This window comes from Bufo bufo, chromosome 1 (assembly GCF_905171765.1).
Source record: "Bufo bufo chromosome 1, aBufBuf1.1, whole genome shotgun sequence".
Taxonomy (NCBI): Eukaryota; Metazoa; Chordata; class Amphibia; order Anura; family Bufonidae; genus Bufo; species Bufo bufo.
In genome coordinates this window covers 503,121,649-503,135,128 of record NC_053389.1, presented here as the reverse complement: position 1 = coordinate 503,135,128, position 13,480 = coordinate 503,121,649, and positions in this window count along the sequence as shown.

Sequence of the window (13,480 nt, the reverse complement as noted above, 5' to 3'; positions counted from 1 at the left end):
ACATTGAGAGACAAGGGCCAGCTCGATACATAACGACCCTGGATCTTACAAAGGGATACTGGCAAATTCCGTTGTCGAGAGAAACTAGGGAAAAAACTGCGTTTTCTACACCAGAAGGGTCCTTCCAGTACGTTAGGATGCCGTTTGGGTTGCAAGAGGCCCCCGCCACCTTCCAGAGAGCTATGGACCAAATCTTACGCCCACACCGGGAATATACGGCCGCTTACTTGGATGATATCATGATCTTCAGTCAAGATTGGGAGAGTTTACGAAAGGCCGGATTCACTATAAATCCAAGTAAGTGTGCCATGGGGTTGGAAGAGGCTCGATACTTGGTATATATCATAGGAAGAGGAATAATAAAACCCCAAGTAACTAAAGTGGAAGCTATCCAAAAATGGACCCGCCCACTTACCAAGAAACAGGTCAAAGCTTTTCTTGGTATTGTGGGATACTACAGGAAATTTGTTCCTAAGTTTGCAGAAATAGCAGTACCCCTGACCAACCTTACAAAAGGGGGGAAGTCTGCTGTGATCAAGTGGTCAAGGGAGGCTGAAGAGGCCTTCCAAAAACTTAAGTCCGCCCTCTGCAGACAGCCCATCTTGGCAGCCCCTGACTTCTCCCGGGAATTTATTGTTCAGACAGATGCATCAGAAGTAGGCCTAGGGGCAGTAATGTCTCAAGTCATAAATGAGGAGGAAAATCTTGTGTGTTACCTCAGCAGAAAACTGTCTCTGGCAGAGCGGATATACTCTATAATTGAAAGGGAATACTTGGCCATTAAGTGGGCCCTTGATTATCTCCAATACTACCTTCTGGGACAGATATTTACACTGGTCTCGGATCATGCCCCTCTACAATGGTTAAGAGAGAAAAAGGGTAAGAATGCCCGTGTCACCCATTCTAGCCCTACAGGACTTTAGGTTTTTGGTAGAGCATAGGCCGGGCAGGCTACAAGGAAATGTGGATGCCCTGTCTAGAGTACACTGCATGTTTGCTGGAGTTGCCCAGACCCCCAGCTTTTGGCGGTGGGGGGGGGGGGGGGGGGGGTTGTTGAAAGGCACAATGGACCTTCATAGATTGAAGATATGTGTCACCGAGGTTCCTGAGTACAAATGAGCGAATTTTTAAAAAATTCGATTCGCCGGCTCGACAATTAAAAAAAAAAATATTTGGTTCAATCCTAATATATTCGCGGCAAATTACATTCAAAACTGCTATTTCCTGGCTGCAGGGAGCTTTTATAGTGGTGTAGAACAATGTACCTTGCAGTAACACGTATAGGGAGTCTGCTTTGGTAGTGAAATAATACTGTGATTTCGTATGACATGCAGATGGCAAGCATAAATCGACTATTAGAAAGGAGAATCTGTTACTCCCACTACCGTATCATTTTCATCAAAAGGGGCATACCATATCACAATTACGCTATCAGGTCATAGAAAGTGTTACATTACCTCGACGCGGTGGTGACAGAAACAAATAGCTTTTAAAAAGGAGAGGCATATTGGATCCATTGATTGCAAACCAAAAGGCGTAAATCGAGATTACAATGTTAGTGATTTCATATGATGCGACTATCTGTAACCATGTTTCTCTCTTTTTCTTTTCTTTTTTTTTCCTATAGCGAAACTAGATGTTTCGGAAAATGCACTTCACCTGTGGGATTGTGTTAATTTCCTTATACTCCGTAGGAATTCAGCTGTGGGAGGAGTCTAATGAAATAATGTGATGTCATTTCCTTTATACTTATTTGTGTATATATCAGGCCTAGTGGTAGGATGTATACACACAGTCTGATGAAAGCACTGAGTTGCTGAAACGCTTCACTATGATGTAATATGTGACTGAATAAATTTGCAAGATACTTCATCAGTGCGAGTGCCGGTCTTTTCTTCACGAAGAGTGGAGAGGATGTCAGCAGCAAGTTTGTGTTGACGTCACTGATTAATTTGCCCTTTGTCAGGAATCATCCTGCTATGTCTGTTTAGTTCAGATTGTCTTGCCCTAAAGTTCTCCCTCAGTTAAGATGGTGGATTGTGTCTCAGCTGGGTGCCATCTTACTTCCTGTTTCAAAATTTAATCTCAAGCCTGTTACTAATTGCTTGAGTATTGTGTTTAGCTTCTGCTCGTGCAGTCCTCATGCTTGGAACTAGCTCTCTGGTTTCTTCCTCCTACTTGCGGTTTACCCTGCTACTTTGTGACATCTTGCTACCTCCTGTTGCCGACCCGGATTGCTTGACTACGTTCCTGTGCCGCCTGCCCTAACCCATTGCTCGTCTGACCTCGGCTCTTCTGCATCCTTCGGTCCTGCACCGTTGCTACCGGTAATGGCTCCGCCTGTCTGGCTCTGCTGCATCCTTCGGTCCGGCACCGTTGCCACTGGTAACGGCTCCGCCTGTCTGGCTCTGGTGCATCCTTCAGTCCTGCACCGTTGCTACCGGTTACGGCTCCGCCTGCTTGGCTCTGCTACATCCTTCAGTCCTGCAACCTCCTATTCAAGATTCCTGTGTTTCCTGTGTACAGGCCTTGTCCCTGCCATTGGATTCCAGCAGTATTCTACTAGTATCGTGACACCCTTCCTCTGATCCGTCAGAACAATAACCCACAAAAAAACGGATCCTGTCTGTGAAGCATACACCTTAACTCAGCATTTCCTCAACAATCCATCAGTATCACATCCTGTGTGGTACAATTGGAGCAGGACCTGCAACCAGTCCCCGACAAATTGTGGGCAAAGGGTAAAACTGATATTGGTAGATTGGATGTCACTCCTTTCATGGTTCATTTGAAACCCGAGTGCAGTCCATCTCGGGTCCGCCAGCATCCTCTGAGTCACACACAAGAACAGTCTGTCACTGAGCAGATTGAACAATATGTTCAAATGGGGGTCCTGGTGATTACCAACCCACCCGCCAATACTCCCCTATTTCTGGTCAAGAAAAAGGCCATAAAAGGTCAGCCTATAACGTATAGGATGGTACATGACCTAAGGGAAGTCAACAAGGTCACTGTCTTACAGACCCCAATTCTCCCCAATCCACATACCTTGTTGATGCAAGTGCCTTCAAAGGCTTCATTTTAGGCCTAGTTCACACGAACCGGTGTACGGGTCGTTTTTTTGTGTTCCGTATACGGTCCGTATACGGAACCATTCATTTCAATGGTTCCGCAAAAAAAACCGGAATGTGTTCCGTATGCATTCCGTTTCCGTATTTCCGTTTTTCCGTTCCGTTGAAAGATAGAACATGTCCTATATTTGGCCGCAAATCACCTTCCGTGGCTCCATTAAAGTCAATGAGTCCGCAAAAAAACGGAACACATACGGAAATGCAGCCGTATGTCTTCCGTATCTGTTCCGTTTTTGCTGAACCATCTATTGAAAATGTTATGCCCAGCCCAATTTTTTCTATGTAATTACTGTATACTGTATATGCCATATGGAAAAACGGAACAGAAACGGAAACACAACGGAACTCAAAAACGGAACAACGGATCCGTGAAAAACGGACCGCAAAAAACTATAAAAGCCATACGTTCGTGTGAACTAGGCCTTATACTGTGATTGATCTTGCAAATGCATTTTTCAGTGTCCCTATCCACAAGGACTGTCAATATCTGTTTGCATTTAATTTTAAGGGTACACAGTATACCTGGACAGTACTACCACAGGGTGCCCAGAATTGGTCATACTGTTATTGTTTGCAGATACAGTCGAAAGGTATGTTTTTTAGTCCTCATGACAAATTCGGCTGCAATGACTCTAACCCGAACAGCCTGGTGCGGTGTGTTGGTATAGATCCTGTAAAGGGTAAGAATCTCGCCTGCAACAACCATACCTTAGTTTATTTAATTGCTGGAATGACCTAAAACTCCTCAGAGAGTCAGGAAAAGGGATCAACACTGGCAGCAGGTGTCCTACTGGCCAAATTGATAACTCAGTTGTTTAATAGTACGGTGATTGCAGTCCCAGAAAGTATATACCTAGTCTGTGGTCATAAGGCATACAAGTGATTGCCCAGAAATGCCACTGGTTTATGTACAATTGCCAGACTTACTCCTGCAACCTTTAGAATACCCCATTCCGACATAGATATAAACGCTGTACCTAAACATACTCTTTATCGAAGAGCCAAGGACAATACACCCAGACCAAATGGTAAACCTCACGTAGTAGAGATGAGCATCTCCAATAAGATTTTCAGTACCCTGTTCTTGTACCCCATGGTAATGCAGATGTGGGACAAGCTAGTGGTGGCAACTGATTATTTGGATGATCAGAAATGGGAGGTGTTAAAACTCATGAACACCTCTAACATTGTCCAGAATCACCAGAATCAGATAATCATTGTCACCAATCAACACACTTTGGTTTTAGACTACCTGACAGCAAAGGAAGGAGGTATGTGTTAGGTTGTAGGACCTACTTGTTGCCATTATATAGATCCCCAAGGTAACCTACAGGTAAAAGCTGGAATAGGAAAGGTGATAACTAGGGTTGAGCGAACCCGAACTTTAGGATTTTGGGAACCCGAACCCGAACATTTCAGTAAAAGTTCGGGTTCGGTGTTCGGTGCTTTCTTGGCGCTTTTTGAAAGGCTGCGCAGCAGCCAATCAACAAGCGTCATACTACTTGCCCCAAGAGGCCATCACAGCCATGCCTACTAATGGCATGGCTGTGATTGGCCAGAGCAGCATGTGACCCAGGCTCTATATAAGCTTGAGTCACGTAGCGCTGCACGTTACTCTGCTGTTACAAGTGTAGGGAGAGGATGCTGCTGGACTTGTGATTTCAGGGAGAGCATAGGAGAGAATCTAACTCAGCGATCTACAGACAAATAGTTGTGTGGGTGCAGGGCACTATCGTTTTACCCTGTCCTGAGCTCATTGACCAAAAAAATACAAACTTTTAGAATTCTGTTAGTTAGGTGGGTGGCGGCAGCGGCATGCTCAGTGAACCAGCACTGCATCTGAGCTTTTGGGACATTGCAAATCCCCTTTTTTTGGGGGCAAACTACAACATCTGTATTAGTCAGTGTGTAATTGAAGGTAGAAATACATCCATCATTTTCTGGGGTTTGAAAAACACACTTTTTCCCCCCAAAAAACAGTATTTTCCAGATCTGCAAGTGTTAAATTCAAGTTTAATATATACAGCTTTCATATTCTACAACATCTGTATTAGTCAGTGTGCAATTTAAGGTAGAAATGCACCCATCATTTTCTGGGGTTCTGGGGTTTGACAAAAAACACTATTTTCAGGCCTTGCAGCATCAGCATGTGTGAAATTACAGGCTTATATAAAGCTGTCAAATTCAGCTTTTAAACAAACACTCATTTGGGATACCACCTCTACATACAGGGGTTTGAATTAGGCATTTGAAATATAGCCATTTTGTGAAAAGATATATTTACTTCAGGCCTACAGAGGTTCAGGCGCTCTGAGATACCACCTCTACATACAGGGGTTTGAATTAGGCATTTGAAATACAGCCATTTGAAATACAGCCATTTTGTGCAAAGATATATTTACTTCAGGCCTACACTGGTTCAGGGCGTGTGTTATCCCCCTATACATGCAGGGGTTTGAATTAGGCATTTGAAATACAGCCATTTTGTGCAAAGATATATTTACTTCAGGCCTACACTGGTTCAGGGCGTGTGTGATCCCCCCCTATACATACAGGGGTTTGAATTAGGCATTTGAAATACAGCCATTTGAAATATAGCCATTTTGTGCAAAGATATATTTACTTCAGGCCTACAGAGGTTCAGGCCCTCTGAGATACCACCTCTACATACAGGGGTTTGAATAGGGCATTTGAAATACAGCCATTTTGTGCAAAGATATATTTACTGCAGGCATACACTGGTTCAGGGCGTGTGTTATCCCCCCTATACATACAGGGGTTTGAATTAGGCATTTGAAATACAGCCATTTGAAATACAGCCTTTTTGTGCAAAGATATATTTACTGCAGGCCTACACTGGTTCAGGGCGTGTGTGATCCCCCTATATATACAGGGGTTTGAATTAGGCATTTGAAATACAGCCATTTGAAATACAGCCATTTTGTGCAAAGATATATTTACTTTAGGCCTACAGAGGTTCAGGCCCTCTGAGATACCACCTCTACATACAGGGGTTTGAATTAGGCATTTGTAATACAGTCATTTGAAATACAGCCATTTTGTGCAAATAAATCTTTAATTGAGGCCTAGTCTGGTTCAGGCCGTGTGAGATACACCCTTTACATACTGTCGTTCTTTTCTACTATTAATTAAACACCCATTTAGGGCAAGATGCTAAATTCAAAAAATATGAGGAGAGCGTCAAATAAGGGACATGGCCCAGGTCGTGGTGCTGCTGGTGGAGCTCCTGTTGCAGGGTGAGGACATGGTCGATCTGTGCCAGCTACACGCACAAGTGAAACCCCTTCCTCAGGTGCGAGTAGGCGACAAAACTTGCAGAGGTATTTGGTCGGTATTGGCCATAATGCTGCTCTACGAATGGTGAGGCCTGAACAAGTACAGGTGATAGTAGATTGGGTTGCTGACAGTGGATCCAGTTCCTTCACATTGTCTCCCACCCAGTCTCCTGCTGAAAGACCACAGTTGGCACCTGCAGCCGATGTCCATCAGTCTTTCACCTCACCCCCTTGCAAATCAGCCAAGCAGTCTGAGCCCCAAGTCATGCAGCAGTCTCTTCTGCTTTTTGATGACTCTATTAGCAGGGTTTCCCAGTGCCATCCACCTAGCCCTGCCACAGAAGTGGAAGAGATTGAGTGCACCGATGCCCAACCACTTATTTTTTAAGATGAGTACCTAAGATTATTACCTACCCTAATAAAAAATAAAAAAACATTGTTGGCTACCTCCTCCTCCATTGCTGCCTCCACCTACAACACCACATTCACCGCCTCCTCAACCTCCGACTCCATATCCACCTCCTTCTCTGAGTTGCAGATTAATAATTTGTAATTTTTAGTTATTTTATTTTATTTTAAGTTATTTCCCTATCCACATTTGTTTGCAGAGCAGTTGCCATGCTCTTAAGCACATTTTACTATCTTTTACATCCCTCTAGCCTTTTCAGGGACTATTTTAGAGCCATTTTAATGCAAAAAAGTACAAATTTTAGTGCCCTAAATGGAAAAGAAATTTATTTTCAATTGTCGGTTGACATTTTACCATTTTTGGCGTATACAAACCCCTGCTGAGCCTGGGTGACAGGGGCCTAAATCTCTCAAAATCCTCTGTTCTATTGCTGGGTGACATGAACCCCCTTTTGCCATGAATGAACCCCTGCTGTGCCTGGGTGACAGGGGCCTAAATCTCTCAAAATCCTCTGCTCTATTGCTGGGTGACATGAACCCCCTTTTGCCGTGAATGAACCCCTGCTGTGCCTGGGTGACAGAGGCTTAAATCTCTCAAAATCGACTGTTCTATTGCTGGGTGACATGAACCCCCTTTTGCCGTGAATGAACCCCTGCTGTGCCTGAGTGACAGGGGCCTAAATCTCTCAAAATCCTCTGTTCTATTGCTGGGTGACATGAACCCCTTTTGCCGTGAATAAACCCCTGCTGTGCCTGGGTGACAGGGGCCTAAATCTCTCAAAATTCTCTGTTCTATTGCTGGATGACAAGAACCCCCTTTTGCAGTGAATGAACCCCTGCTGTGCCTGGGTGACATGAGCCTCGTTCTCTCAAAATCCTCTGTTCTATTGCTGGGTGACAAGAACCCACTTTTGCCGTGAATGAACCACTGCTGTGCCTGGGTGACAGGGGCCTAAATCTCTCAAAATCGACTGTTCTATTGCTGGGTGACATGAACCCCCTTTTGCCGTGAATGAACCCCTGCTGTGCCTGGGTGACATGGGCCTAAATCTCTCAAAATCCTCTGTTCTATTGCTGGGTGACATGAACCCCCTTTTGCCGTGAATGAACCCCTGCTGTGCTTGAGTGACAGGGCCTTAAATCTCTCAAAATCGACTGTTCTATTGCTGGGTGACATGAACCCCCTTTTGCCGTGAATGAACCCCTGCTGTGCCTGGGTGACATGGGCCTAAATCTTTCAAAATCGACTGTTCTATTGCAGGGTGATATGGACCCCTTTTTGCCGTGAATGAACCCCTGCTGTGCCTGGGTGACATGGGCCTAAATCTCTCAAAATCGACTGTTCTATTGCTGGGTGACATGAACCCACTTTTGCCGTGAATGAACCCCTGCTGTGCCTGGGTGACATGGGCCTAAATCTCTCAAAATCCTCTGTTCTATTGCTGGGTGACATGAACCCCCTTTTGCCGTGAATGAACCCCTGCTGTGCTTGAGTGACAGGGCCTTAAATCTCTCAAAATCGACTGTTCTATTGCTGGGTGACATGAACCCCCTTTTTCCGTGAATAAACCTCTGCTGTGCCTGGGTGACATGGGCCTCGTTCTCTCAAAATCCTCTGTTCTATTGCTGGGTGACATAAACCCCCTTTTGCCGTGAATGAACCCCTGCTGTGCCTGGGTGACATGGGCCTAAATCTTTCAAAATCGACTGTTCTATTGCAGGGTGATATGGACCCCTTTTTGCCGTGAATGAACCCCTGCTGTGCCTGGGTGACATGGGCCTAAATCTCTCAAAATCGACTGTTCTATTGCTGGGTGACATGAACCCACTTTTGCCGTGAATGAACCCCTGCTGTGCCTGGGTGACATGGGCCTAAATCTCTCAAAATCCTCTGTTCTATTGCTGGGTGACATGAACCCCCTTTTGCCGTGAATGAACCCCTGCTCTGCATTGCTGACAGGCAACTAAATTTAGTGAAAACATCTGTTATTGATCGGAAGATGCGCGACTACAAGCACACGCTGATGATGGCATTCCCACCTGACAGTGGGGGCACAGTGGAAGCACAAGGCAGAGGAGGAGCAAGAGGTCGTCAACGCAGCTGGGGCACCGTCAGCACCTGAGAAGTCATGGTTAGCATGGCCAAAATGTGGAAAAGCTTTGTCAGCCTTGGAGGTGCTGACCTGCCCTGCAGCCAGTGTATAGTGTGAACGTGTGAGAGCATTATCACAGGCCACAGCCAATGTGGACAAGCTTACGTTTATTAAAATGAACCAGGCATGGATCCCACAGGACTTGTCCGTACCTTGTCCAGAATAGACATTTATACCAGCCTCAACCATCCATTCTTGTACACAAGTGCACTTATTCTTTGCTTTATTTTGTTATACAGGGAGTGCAAAATTATTAGGCAAGTTGTATTTTTGAGGAATAATTTTATTATTGAACAACAACCATGTTCTCAATGAACCCAAAAAACTCATTAATATCAAAGCTGAATATTTTTGGAAGTAGTTTTTAGTTTGTTTTTAGTTTTAGTTATTTTAGGGGGATATCTGTGTGTGCAGGTGACTATTACTGTGCATAATTATTAGGCAACTTAACAAAAAACAAATATATACCCATTTCAATTATTTATTTTTACCAGTGAAACCAATATGACATCTCAACATTCACAAATATACATTTCTGACATTCAAAAACAAAACAAAAACAAATCAGTGACCAATATAGCCACCTTTCTTTGCAAGGACACTCAAAAGCCTGCCATCCATGGATTCTGTCAGTGTTTTGATCTGTTCACCATCAACATTGCGTGCAGCAGCAACCACAGCCTCCCAGACACTGTTCAGAGAGGTGTACTGTTTTCCCTCCTTGTAAATCTCACATTTGATGATGGACCACAGGTTCTCAATGGGGTTCAGATCAGGTGAACAAGGAGGCCATGTCATTAGATTTTCTTCTTTTATACCCTTTCTTGCCAGCCACACTGTGGAGTACTTGGACGCGTGTGATGGAGCATTGTCCTGCATGAAAATCATGTTTTTCTTGAAGGATGCAGACTTCTTCCTGTACCAGTGCTCGAAGAATGTGTCTTCCAGAAACTGGCAGTAGGACTGGGAGTTGAGCTTGACTCCATCCTCAACCCGAAAAGGCCCCACAAGCTCATCTTTGATGATACCAGCCCAAACCAGTACTCCACCTCCACCTTGCTGGCGTCTGAGTCGGACTGGAGCTCTCTGCCCTTTACCAATCCAGCCACAGGCCCATCCATCTTGCCCATCAAGACTCACTCTCATTTCATCAGTCCATAAAACCTTAGAAAAATCAGTCTTGAGATATTTCTTGGCCCAGTCTTGACGTTTCAGCTTGTGTGTCTTGTTCAGTGGTGGTCGTCTTTCAGTCTTTCTTACCTTGGCCATGTCTCTGAGTATTGCACACCTTGTGCTTTTGGGCACTCCAGTGATGTTGCAGCTCTGAAATATGGCCAAACTGGTGGCAAGTGGCATCTTGGCAGCTGCACGCTTGACTTTTCTCAGTTCATGGGCAGTTATTTTGCGCCTTGGTTTTTCCACACGCTTCTTGCGACCCTGTTGACTATTTTGAATGAAACGCTTGATTGTTCGATGATCACGCTTCAGAAGCTTTGCAATTTTAAGAGTGCTGCATCCCTCTGCAAGATATCTCACTATTTTTGACTTTTCTGAGCCTGTCAAGTCCTTCTTTTGACCCATTTTGCCAAAGGAAAGGAAGTTGCCTAATAATTATGCACACCTAATATAGGGTGTTGATGTCATTAGACCACACCCCTTCTCATTACAGAGATGCACATTACCTAATATGCTTAATTGGTAGTGGGCTTTCGAGCCTATACAGCTTGGAGTAAGACAACATGCATAAAGACGATGATGTGGTCAAAATACTCATTTGCCTAATAATTCTGCACGCAGTGTATGTCCCAATATTTTGTGGGATACCCCAATTTAAAAATAAAAAATAACACAAATCAGTGTTGGCTACCTACTCCTCCTTCACCGCTGTTTCCACCTACACCGCCATGTCAACCTACACCGCCACATCCACCCATCCACCGCCTCCTCAACCTCCTATTCCTAGATCCAGATTGTTATTTTAAATTTTTCTGTATGTACATTTGCTTGCAGAACAATTGCCATGCAATTAAGTACATTTTGATGCCTTTTGCAGCTCTCTAGCCCTTCCCAGGACTATTTTAGAGCCATTTTAGTGCCCAAAAGTTCGGGTCCCCATTGACTTCAATGGAGTTCGGGTTCGGGGTCAAGTTCGGGTCCCGAACCCGAACTTTTTTTTCAAGTTCAGCCAAACATCGTCGAACCCGAACATCCAGTTGTCCGCTCAACTCTAGTGATAACCTTGAGAGACAAATGGTTACAGGAAAATAGTGCAAACAAATACCCATGCTGGAAAGACACCTTTTCCTTTCTCAATCCTGCCAACTGGTTCAAAGGGTGGAGTGGCTGGTTAATAGGGCTCTTTCAAACAGTAGTACAAGTAGTGCAAATTATATTAGTCATTTACATTATAATCAAGCTTATGCTTATGTGTATAAATAAAGTTTGTAAAAAGAAGAAGAAACAATATCGAGATTATTGAGAGTATCTGTGGTACTGAAGGGATCCCAAACGGGCAGAATAGGATTAGCTTGTTCTGAAGTACTTCTGGGCGGTGACAGTCCACAGATGTCTCAAAGATGGAGGGTCCATCTTGAATATTTGTATCACTGATTGCTGTTATAATCTTGCTTGTAATACTGCTATATTGTATTCTGCCATGAATTAGAAGACTGCTTGAAAATACTCCAGACAGAAGTAACTTTTACCAATTCTGTAGTGAGACTATGGATGAGCTCGGAACCCCGGTTCAACTGAACTTTGCACGGCTACCAACAGATGTATATTTCATCCATGAGGTAGAACATCTGGGGTACGTTCAGCCGGATCTTTAGATGCTGGAAGGAGTAACTTAGCCCCCACCTTTGCTATTCTCGAGAAATGAAAAACTGCTAGCTGTGACATATATTTCCTGTATTCTGAAATGTATGTGTCTGCGGTTAACTGACAATTATATTTTCTGTTTTATAAGCATTTTTTTTATACACTCACCTAAAGAATTATTAGGAACACCTGTTCTATTTCTCATTAATGCAATTATCTAGTCAACCAATCACATGGCAGTTGCTTCAATGCATTTAGGGGTGTGCTCCTGGTCAAGACAATCTCATGAACTCCAAACTGAATGTCAGAATGGGAAAGAAAGGTGATTTAAGCAATTTTGAGCGTGGCATGGTTGTTGGTGCCAGACGGGCCGGTCTGAGTATTTCACAATCTGCTCAGTTACTAGGATTTTCACGCACAACCATTTCTAGGGTTTACAAAGAATGGTGTGAAAAGGGAAAAACATCCAGTATGCAGCAGTCCTGTGGGCAAAAATGCCTTGTGAATGCTAGAGGTCTGAGGAGAATGGGCCGACTGATTCAAGCTGATAGAAGCGCAACGTTGACTGAAATAACCACTCGTTACAACCGAGGTATGCAGCAAAGCATTTGTGAAGCCACAACACGCACAACCTTGAGGCGGATGGGCTACAACAGCAGAAGACCCCACCGGGTACCACTCATCTCCACTACAAATAGGAAAAAGAGGCTACAATTTGCACGAGCTCACCAAAATTGGACTGTTGAAGACTGGAAAAATGTTGCCTGGTCTGATGAGTCTCGATTTCTGTTGAGACATTCAAATGGTAGAGTCCGAATTTGGCGTAAACAGAATGAGAACATGTATCCATCCTCTGATGGCTACTTCCAGCAGGATAATGCACCATGTCACAAAGCTCGAATCATTTCAAATTAGTTTCTTGAACATGACAATGAGTTCACTGTACTAAAATGGCCCCCACAGTCACCAGATCTCAACCCAATAGAGCATCTTTGGGATGTGGTGGAACGGGAGCTTCGTGCCCTGGATGTGCATCCCTCAAATCTCCATCAACTGCAAGATGCTATCCTATCAATATGGGCCAACATTTCTAAAGAATGCTATCAGCACCTTGTTGAATCAATGCCACATAGAATTAAGGCAGTTCTGAAGGCAAAAGGGGGTCCAACACCGTATTAGTATGGTGTTCCTAATAATTCTTTAGGTGAGTGTATGTGTTGATGTTTTGAGATAAGTGTGTGGGTGTATAACCGGAATTAGCAATAATGATAAGTATTTTCTACCATGAAAGAAATAAACAGAGACTTGTTTGAATACAGCCTTAACGATTGTATCATTCATTTCTTTCGAGTACTTGATACCCATTTTGGTATCTTTGCCCTGACACACAGTCTGGAGTTGGCAGCATCAGGAGAAGGCCACTGAGTGGCACAATGACAGAGTGTGGAGGTGGCAGCAGTATGAGGAGGCCACCCTAGTAGCAAAATGACCGAGTCTGGAGTTGGCAGCAATAGGAGGGGGCCACCGAGTGGCACAATGACAGAGTCTGGAGGTGGCGACATCTGGAGAAGGCCACCATGTGGCAAAATGACACAGTCTGAAGTTGGCAGCATCAGGAGAAGGCCACAGAGTGGCACAATGACAGAGTCTTGAGGTGGCAGCAGTATGAGGA